This window comes from Nicotiana tomentosiformis, chromosome 3 (assembly GCF_000390325.3).
Source record: "Nicotiana tomentosiformis chromosome 3, ASM39032v3, whole genome shotgun sequence".
In the NCBI taxonomy this organism is placed as follows: Eukaryota; Viridiplantae; Streptophyta; class Magnoliopsida; order Solanales; family Solanaceae; genus Nicotiana; species Nicotiana tomentosiformis.
In genome coordinates, this window is record NC_090814.1 from 75,531,017 (window position 1) to 75,540,064 (window position 9,048).

A 9,048-nucleotide genomic window follows, 5' to 3' on the forward strand; every position below is an offset into this window, starting at 1 on the left:
ATCTTTCTAACATTACAAGGTCTGACATAACTTTTTCAGTTAATGTCTTAACAAGATATAGCTCTGCTCCTACAAGGAGACATTGGAATGGAATCAAATACATATTGTGGTATCTAAAAGGGACTACCGATATGGGATTATTTTATGGCAATGATTGCCGTCCCGATCTTATTGGTTATGCCGATGCTGGGTATTTATATGACCCACACAAGGCTCGATCTCAAACAGGCTATGTGTTTACATATGGAGGCACTGCCATATCTTGGCAATCGACTAATCAATCAATCGTGGCTACTTCATCTAATCATATTGAGATAATTGCTATTCATGAAGCAAGTCGAGAATGTGTATGGTTGAGGTCTATAATACATCTTATTCGAGACAAATATGGTTTGAAGTGTGAAAAACTACCCACAATTTTGTATGAAGTCAATGCAGCATGCATAGCCCAATTGAAGGGAGGATTCATAAAGGGGATAGGACAAAGCAAATTTTACCAAAGTTATTTTTCACACATGATCTTCAAAAGAATAGTGATATCAATGTGCAACAGATCCGTTCAAGTGATAATATGGCTGATCTGTGCACCAAATCTCTACCGACGTCAACCTTCAAGAAACTAGTGTACAAGATTGGGATGCAAAGGCTCAAGGATGTGAATTGATGCTCTAATCAGGGGGAGTTAATACGCGTTGTACTCTTTTTTCCTTACAAGGTTTTGTCCCACTGGGTTTTTCTTGCAAGGTTTTTAACGAGGCAACCAAAATGCGTATTTCTAAATATGTGTACTCTTTTTCCTTCACTAGAATTTTTTTCCCATAGGGTTTTTTCCTAATAAGGTTTTAACGAGGCACATTATCTATGGACATCCAAGGGTGAGTGTTATAAGAAAAATTAAATTATGGTGGATGTCTACTCTTCCTCCATGATCTTCTTAAATGCTTAATGACATATTTTTATGCTTAATGACATATTTTTCTTCACTTTTCATGCCTATATAAAGGCCTTGTAATAGATAAGAAATACACACAATTGAAGAAGAAAATCTCTTCCTTCTCTCTATCTCCATTTCTTGTTCATGTTTTACTAAATTGTTTTTATTTCATAATAACATGTCTTGTTCATGTTTTACTAAATTATTTTTATTTTATAATAGAGCCATATTTATAAATATATACTTGAACGTTATAGCTCAAAAATGGGTCCAACCTTGCTTGGAGTCATCAATAAAGAAGTATTTAGTAAAGCGTCTACTAACCTCACTCTTCTCTTTTGAGAAGCCATGGCCTCAAAGTTTTTGTTTATCTTCTTTACATTTCCACCACCATGAGTGCAGTGGATGGAATTATTCGTCATACACGTGTGCGCGACTGCAATTCAAATTTCGAACTACTTTAACAATCATTAAGTTAAGAAAGGATAAACACACACACACACACAAAAAAAAAAAAAAAAACTAGTTAAGAGGGCAGTGGACGAGTATCGATAATTAATTGTGGAATAGAACGTAATATTTTTAAGGATTGTTTTTCTTTCTATACAATATTTTAAACTTATTTATTAAAATTATCTTAGATTTGTAATTTACCCGCTATAACCATGATTTCTTTACAATTTATATACAATTCCTTTAAAGAGTCCCCTTCCAGCTGTGTTTTCCTTCTTTAAAGCGTGATTCACGCAAAGAGGAAGCAAAGAAAAGAAACGGAACAACGCCGGCATCGGCGATCAACGGTCTGCTGTTGGAATCGTTCTTTGAGATCAATCTTATATCGCAAATTGCTTCTGTGCGGGCATCGGTCGGTTCAGTTATGAATATTATCGGTTTAGCATATCGGTTATCGGTTTATAAATTTGATAAACCGATAACCGAACTGATAAGATATCGATTATCGGGTATCGGTTAATCGGTTATCGATCATTATAGGTTCGGTTATCGGTTTACCCGATAAGATAACTCAATCTAGAGTTAAGCATAAAAGAGAAGACAATTCACTGGAGTTAAGAAAAAAGAGAAGAATTCACATATAGTATACTACCCATTTCTGCTTTCTGTCCAGTGGCCATATCTGGAATAGTACTGATTCTTCAACAACAATTGTCCAAATATATTTTAATAATAATATAAAGTAGTAGCAATTTCACCTTAAAATTAACAAGTCCAAACATATAGTACTAACAGTTCAAATTCAAGTTAACAAGACAGCAACTACTCAATCCTTATAGGCTTCACCAAATTGCGCTCCAAACAACGTCCAACATGCCTCATTAAGGACTTAGTACCACTTTGTTGTGCATTGTAATGAAAAATAAGATGACAATGACTACATCTTACTTTCCACCATCCACCATCTCCTTCTTCAATCCTTTCATAGCAACTCCAAACAGGTGAGGTAGTTTTGAGACCACGAAGTCGAGGCATGATTACACTTATTAAACATAAAAAGAAAAAATATTAAGTTAAATAAATTCTTAGCAATGCATACTATAGAAGTTGAATAATGAACTTACCAAAGTTTCAACTCATAACTATCTAAGATTCTACACATCATCATTGCAAGGTTCTTTTTCAAGTTTGGCAAAATCTAAATGTTACACCCCATGTTTTTGTACGTGAAAGTACGTCGTAAGTCAATTGATGTAAGCTTGAAAATGAGATCCCCTTTGAAAGTATATAAAGTGATTTAATGATGTTACGTCCCATTTTCGCAAGCCTTTAAGAGTTATAATTCGGGGACAAATATTTCTAAGGGGACATGTTGTTACACCCCGTACTTCAAACGTCACTGTCATTATAAGATTATCTTATATAAGCTCAAAAAGGATGAAATCCTTCTACAAGGATAAGAAAGGTTTACCAAAGTCTTAAGTAAGTTGAGATGAATATGAGACTTGTTAATCATGATTTAAATGAGCTTAAAGTCATGATATGACTATATATGATGTTTGGATATGATATATAAAATTTGAGAAAAGTTGGATTTAAGTTACGGGAGAAATTGAGCTAAGAATTGCTTTGTAACGAGCCGTTTTGAAAAATTAATTCGTAAATTTTATGATGTCATTTTGGGACATATATCATACTAAAATGAAGGTATTTGAACCTAGTTTCCAACTGTCCAAACCATGTAAATTATTAAAGTAGGGTCGCCAAGTCACGTCGCTGCACTTCGGAGAAACTGGCAGGTTTATAGGCCATGTTGCGAGGCCGTTTACTCCCAATATATTGAGAGTTACAGGTAGATCATTAAATGTAATTAAATACCCATGTGTATAGTTTCTAACGCTGCAAACCGTTCATCAATACGACATCGGTGTAGAGAGATATTTGTATTTTTGCGAGACTGCGCAGGAGGCCCCTATGGGACCCACTTGGTCGGGGCCCGATCTTCACTTATTCTTATCTCATTTTTGGAATGAACTTTGCTCATTTTTCATCTTCCTTCCAGCCTCACACTTTCCAAACCCTCCCAAACAGTTCTCCAAAGGCTCCAAACAAATTCCAAAGAAATACACCATAATCAAATATCAAAAGTTAGCCTAAGTGAAGAAGAGAGTCTCTATGGTGTCGTGATGTGATTAAGGGTGGTTGTAAGATAAGGGAAGCTTTGGTTTGAGTTTTTTCAGATTCTTTAAAGTATGTATAACACCCTATTTCTTGGTATTAATATTATCTATGTGTTGGTTAAGTTATTGAATAAAGATTACAAGATAACACTTGAAAGGGGAAGAGTTGTTGTTATCTTTTGTTGGGTTATTTTAAGGCTATATATATATATATATATGCGTGTTTGTGTGTGTGTATGTTGTTATGGCTGAAATTTTAAGTTGTATCTACTGCCTAAGATATGTAAATCATGTTCTTGGTTGTGCTTAAGGTTAATCATGTGTGTATGTATATATATATATATATATATATATATATATATATATATATATATATATATATATATATATATATATATATGCGTGTGTGTGTGTGTGTGTATGTTGTTATGGCTGAAATTTTAAGTTGTATCTACTGCCTAAGGTATGTAAATCGTGTTCTTGGTTGTGCTTAAGGTTAATCATGTGTTGTTTGAGTTGTTTGAGTTAAAATCTTCAAGATAGTAATTGACATGGCATAAGGAATCATTATCTTTTTTTTATGGGCTGTGTTGAGGCGTTATATATAGTTGGTTGTGGCTGAAAATTGTTATAAATAGTTTGATTATGTTGTGGTTGTTGTTGTTAAGCTTATATATGTGCTAATTCGGTAGATTAAAGAAGATAACATGAAAAACAAGAGGTTGACGATAAAAGTTAAGGTGTTAGGTGTGTGAACTATTTTTGAAGATTATTCTTATGATGTTTTGGGATGAAAATGATATGGTAAGCATAAGTATGATGTTATATAAGTTGTAGGAAGATTCATGGAAAAGGAATTGGATTATATTATATTTTGTTAATTGTAAATCGAGCTTGCCGCTCAAAATGGTTGTTGAAGTAATCAGAGAGCTTATTGTGAATTATATTGTTATTGTTTGGGCTGTTTGGTGACTTTTAGTAACTTATGATATGTAGTAAAAACAGGGGAGGTGCTGTTCGTTTTCTTGTAAAATATTGGTTTTGAAATATGAGAGTTACAATGCTTATATGATGACGACGAAGTCGGATTACTCATTGTAGACGTAAGAAGATCATATTGAGCTTGGTTGACGATTGGAGAAAAGATTGCAAAGGTATGTAAAGGCTATCACTTCTTTCCTTTTGGCATGATCCATATGATGGAACGAAACAAGCAAACACGCAAACTTCACAAATGATTCTATTCTTAGAAGTACTAGGGGTGCCTATGTTCTTGATTCCCCATGTGTCCTATTATTCTATCGTTTGTTCATGGGTCTCAAAAAATACGTAAGTTGATAAAGTTTATTTCATGATATTAACCGAAGGCATAGTGATCTTATGACATTCCGAGAGATCTTACTGACTTACTTCATTATGCATTACATTCATTTATACATGAATATTGACCCATGACCAGATGACGTTATATACGCGTATATTATATATATATGGGATATGGAAAAAGGTTATGTCGTTATATATGCACCACCACCTGATCAGCTGGTATACGTTGATGATGTCGCCTACAGTGGCTGAGATGATATGATAGGATGCCCTCCGAGGCTTGATGATGTTATGTATACATATACCCATGCATGGTTTGGCATTTATACGCACATGCATGACATTATAAATTTTTCATGATTCATAGAGGTATTCAGAATTTCAGGTTGAGTTCTTTACTCCATGTTTCTTTCATGTCTTTTATATACTATTGTCATGCCTTACATACTCGGTACTTTATTTGTACTGACGTCCCTTTTGCTTGGGGACGCTGTGTTTCATGCCCGCAGGTCCTGATAGACAGGTTGAGAGTTCTCCTAGTAGGCTATCAGCTCAATGGAAGGTGTTTGTGCACTCCACTTGCTCTGGAGTTTCCTATTTGGTCAGTATGATTTAGACATGTATTGATTAGTATGGAGGGGCTATTTCCCGAACTTTATGACATTTATGTACTCTTAGAGGTTTGTAGATAGATGTCATATATATGGATACTTGTATGGCCTTGTCGGCCTATGTTTTGAGTATACAAATGATTATGTCGGCCTTATAGGCCCGTATGTCACGGGTATAAGTTTGTATTACATATTAGGTCATCCCGTATTTCACGGGTATAAGTTTGTATTACATATTAGGTCATCCTATGTCGAGTATTTCTTTTTGTTTTATTCTGGTTATCTCATGACGCCTCTTCTGGCCCATTTACCCATAATTGTATGATAAGAAAGATATGTTACTTTGGTACTCGGTTGTGTTAAGCACCAAGTGCCCGTCGCGGCCCTCCGGTTTGGGTCGTGACAAAAGTGGTATCAGAGCAGTTCTGTCCTATGAAGTCTACAAGCGGTGTCTAGTAGTGTATTGTTTATGGGTGTGTTGTGTACCACACTTATAAGCAGGAGGGTACATGGCATTTAGGACTGTCACTCTTTCTTCTTACTCTAGATTGTGTGGTAGAGCTCAGTTGTAAGAATTCAAACTCCTAATTTTGATTTATTCGTAATACAACGATACCTACATCCAAAAAGATAGTTGGTAAGAGATTGAATATAGTTGTGGAAGAGTTAAGTCAGAGGAACTCGATTTTACATAATATTTATTATGAGTAAATGTGAGGTCTTCAGCAGATCATGTGTGTACTAAGATGTGTAAGCTTCTTGATAAGGAGACCTAAGGAAAGAATATCTATTCACCTATATGGTAAAAAGAAATAAGAGAATCAGAAGGTAGATACAAGTTTCAGCAAGTAGAAGAAGCAAGATGAAGAAGGGCACGAGGTACCTAGTTAATGAAGATTATCAGTATTTGCGATTCAGACAGAGAAATACAAGTATTATGAGTTACTTTCAACAGTAACAGAGATATATACAATTGACCACACCCGTCTCAATTATGCCCTATGGGAGCTAACATATATAGTTTAAGAGAAGGATGGGGTGTCAGGATCCAGCCGAGGTTAGAGTAACCCAAAATTATGGATGGATTTTTATCATTGGCTAAGATTTCTGAATGATAGTGCAAAATATGGTAATAGTTCTCCTTGCGAGACATTCAGGTGGTGCACTCTAGAATTGTATAGTCAGTTATGAATACCGGAATGTTCAGAGATTTCAGAGATAGGCAGTGGAATCCTAAAAGAGATAAATATTTACCTTAGTATGACTCCAGCCCCTAGTAAAAAAAGGAGAATGTTAGGCATCCCGAAGAGCCAGTGAGATGAAGCAAGGGGAGCTAAAAGTGAAAGAGCGTTTTGTTGAAGTTTTCAGAATAAAGTGATAGACAAAAATATTATTCGGAGAATAAGAAGAGAGTAAATGAAGTATCATGAGTAAGATGTGTTATATGGGTGATAACGGTAAATCAAAATATGACACGATGACAGAGTCTATAGTCAAGTGAAGGAAAATACAAGAGGAGACATGCCTTGAAACAATAGAAGAGTATAAGCCATAAAGCCATATCCCCATTTCGAGAAATGAGTTGGTGACTCCAACGTGATTACCAGAAGGAAAAGTTAGACCCCCAGAGTAATAGAAATCGGTATGGGCTAGTGAACAAGATAAAATGAATATGAATTAGGGACCGAATGTTTTGACAATAGTCGGCATCATGAGAATTTTAGAGATCACGTTCCGGTGATAAAAGAATGGACAACAGAAGAATAACCTTTAAAGGTCATTCAGGAAGACGCTTCTCTAAAGCAAGCATGGTGAGCAGAGTTTAGCTTAAGGGACTAAGTGTGCCAGTTACACTAAGTGTCACCTTTGTGCATAAGAAATTCAATTATCCCCGGTATAGAAGGGTTACCGCAAGGCGAGTAAATTGTCAGTAAAGATGTGAAAAGACACCAAAGATGAAAAGTACCTATGGAATAGTAAAGAAAGAATGCGGTAAAAAGGTGAAAGGAATGAGATTGCATTTATTCAGATCCTACAGATATGATACAACTCCAGAACATTATGCAAGCATGACACCGGGGAGAGGCAGTAAGGGTTCCGCAATAGATGATACTGATAAATAAGTGGGAATGAACACTTGATACATATGGAGCTAGTACGTGAGGTAAGTTAAGACAAAGGACATAACCCAAAAGGGGTTACGCAGAATATAGATATGAGAATGGACCAACGAGTAGTCTGTAGTGGATTCAGGAAGAGCCTAGTTATGGCTAGACAAGAGGATACAAATAAGTCAATAGATCATGCAAGATAAACATAGTGAACCTCAACATAGGGAGTCTAGTCTCGAAGATACGAGATCACAATTGTTGAAAAAAATTTTAGATTGGAGTTGGGGTAGTTAAAGGTATTATATAAGTGTTCCAGAAATAAAAGAGAGTGCCACTGGGGAGACGTTCAAAATTTCAGTTCAGAAGCAACCCTGCGAGCACAAGGGCGCGGAGGTATGTAACTAAGGATAATTATAGGCAAGTAAGAACATCAAAGATTCCTTCAGGTATGCGATGTAATAAGCTTGTAGCTTTGCATGAGTCATAGGGTCTCCACTATGTACTACCCCGAAAGACTAGCTGAGGAAATAAGGAAGAAGGCTTCAACCTAAGCATAGTGACATAAAGAAGAAATGGTCTTGTAATAGTAGTCTCACTACAATATTGTATACACTCCATAAGAAAGTGACACCATCATGGCTAATGAACGGGAAGTAAAAATCAAAGGTGATATTTGAGATCATATGAGTTACAGAAAATTTCAGTATTCATGGGCAACAAGATAAGCCAAGTATTCATGCAACAAGTGGCAGAACGACCAGGAAAAGTAATTGCTTACATTTAAAGATAACTGAGAAGGCACGAAAGGAAATCTATGGTGCTAGCAATTTAAAGGAAGATTGCGAGTAGTATAAATAGATATGTGTTGGTCCCAAGCTAAAGTATGATAGAGCGACAAGGTTTTAGGTAGACAAAAGTAAGGTTATGAAAAGGTGAGTGAGAAAGTGACAAGAACAGGCAAGGTCTCGAGATTAAGCCTATCAAAACAAAAGAGCTGATGGTTTCCATAAGTTATATAAAGCTTAGTACAGTCTAAAGGAACTCAGAGAAGTCTAAGAATATGAGCAATTAGAAGAGATAAAATGCTGCCATGGTAGTAGAATAAAGGTGTAATGGTGATAGATAAGAGGATGACGTTTAGGCTTTTGAATGAGTAATGATTTTAAGAAAAGGGATTTCATGAATTGGATGGGATTAGCATACCCATATATGATGAATCACGTCGGGATGCTATGAAATACGGTTATTGAAGTATAGTATCACCCCTAGGTAGATCAGAAAAATCACTTCAGATGTTCCCCGATGAGACGTGAGCCTTAGTGACAATGTATTACGTAAGAGGTCTCAAGTTATCAGTTGTAGATATAGATCAACATTAAGGTGAATCAACAATAGATGGATAAAAATTCCAATGTATAAGAGGAGGTAATGAT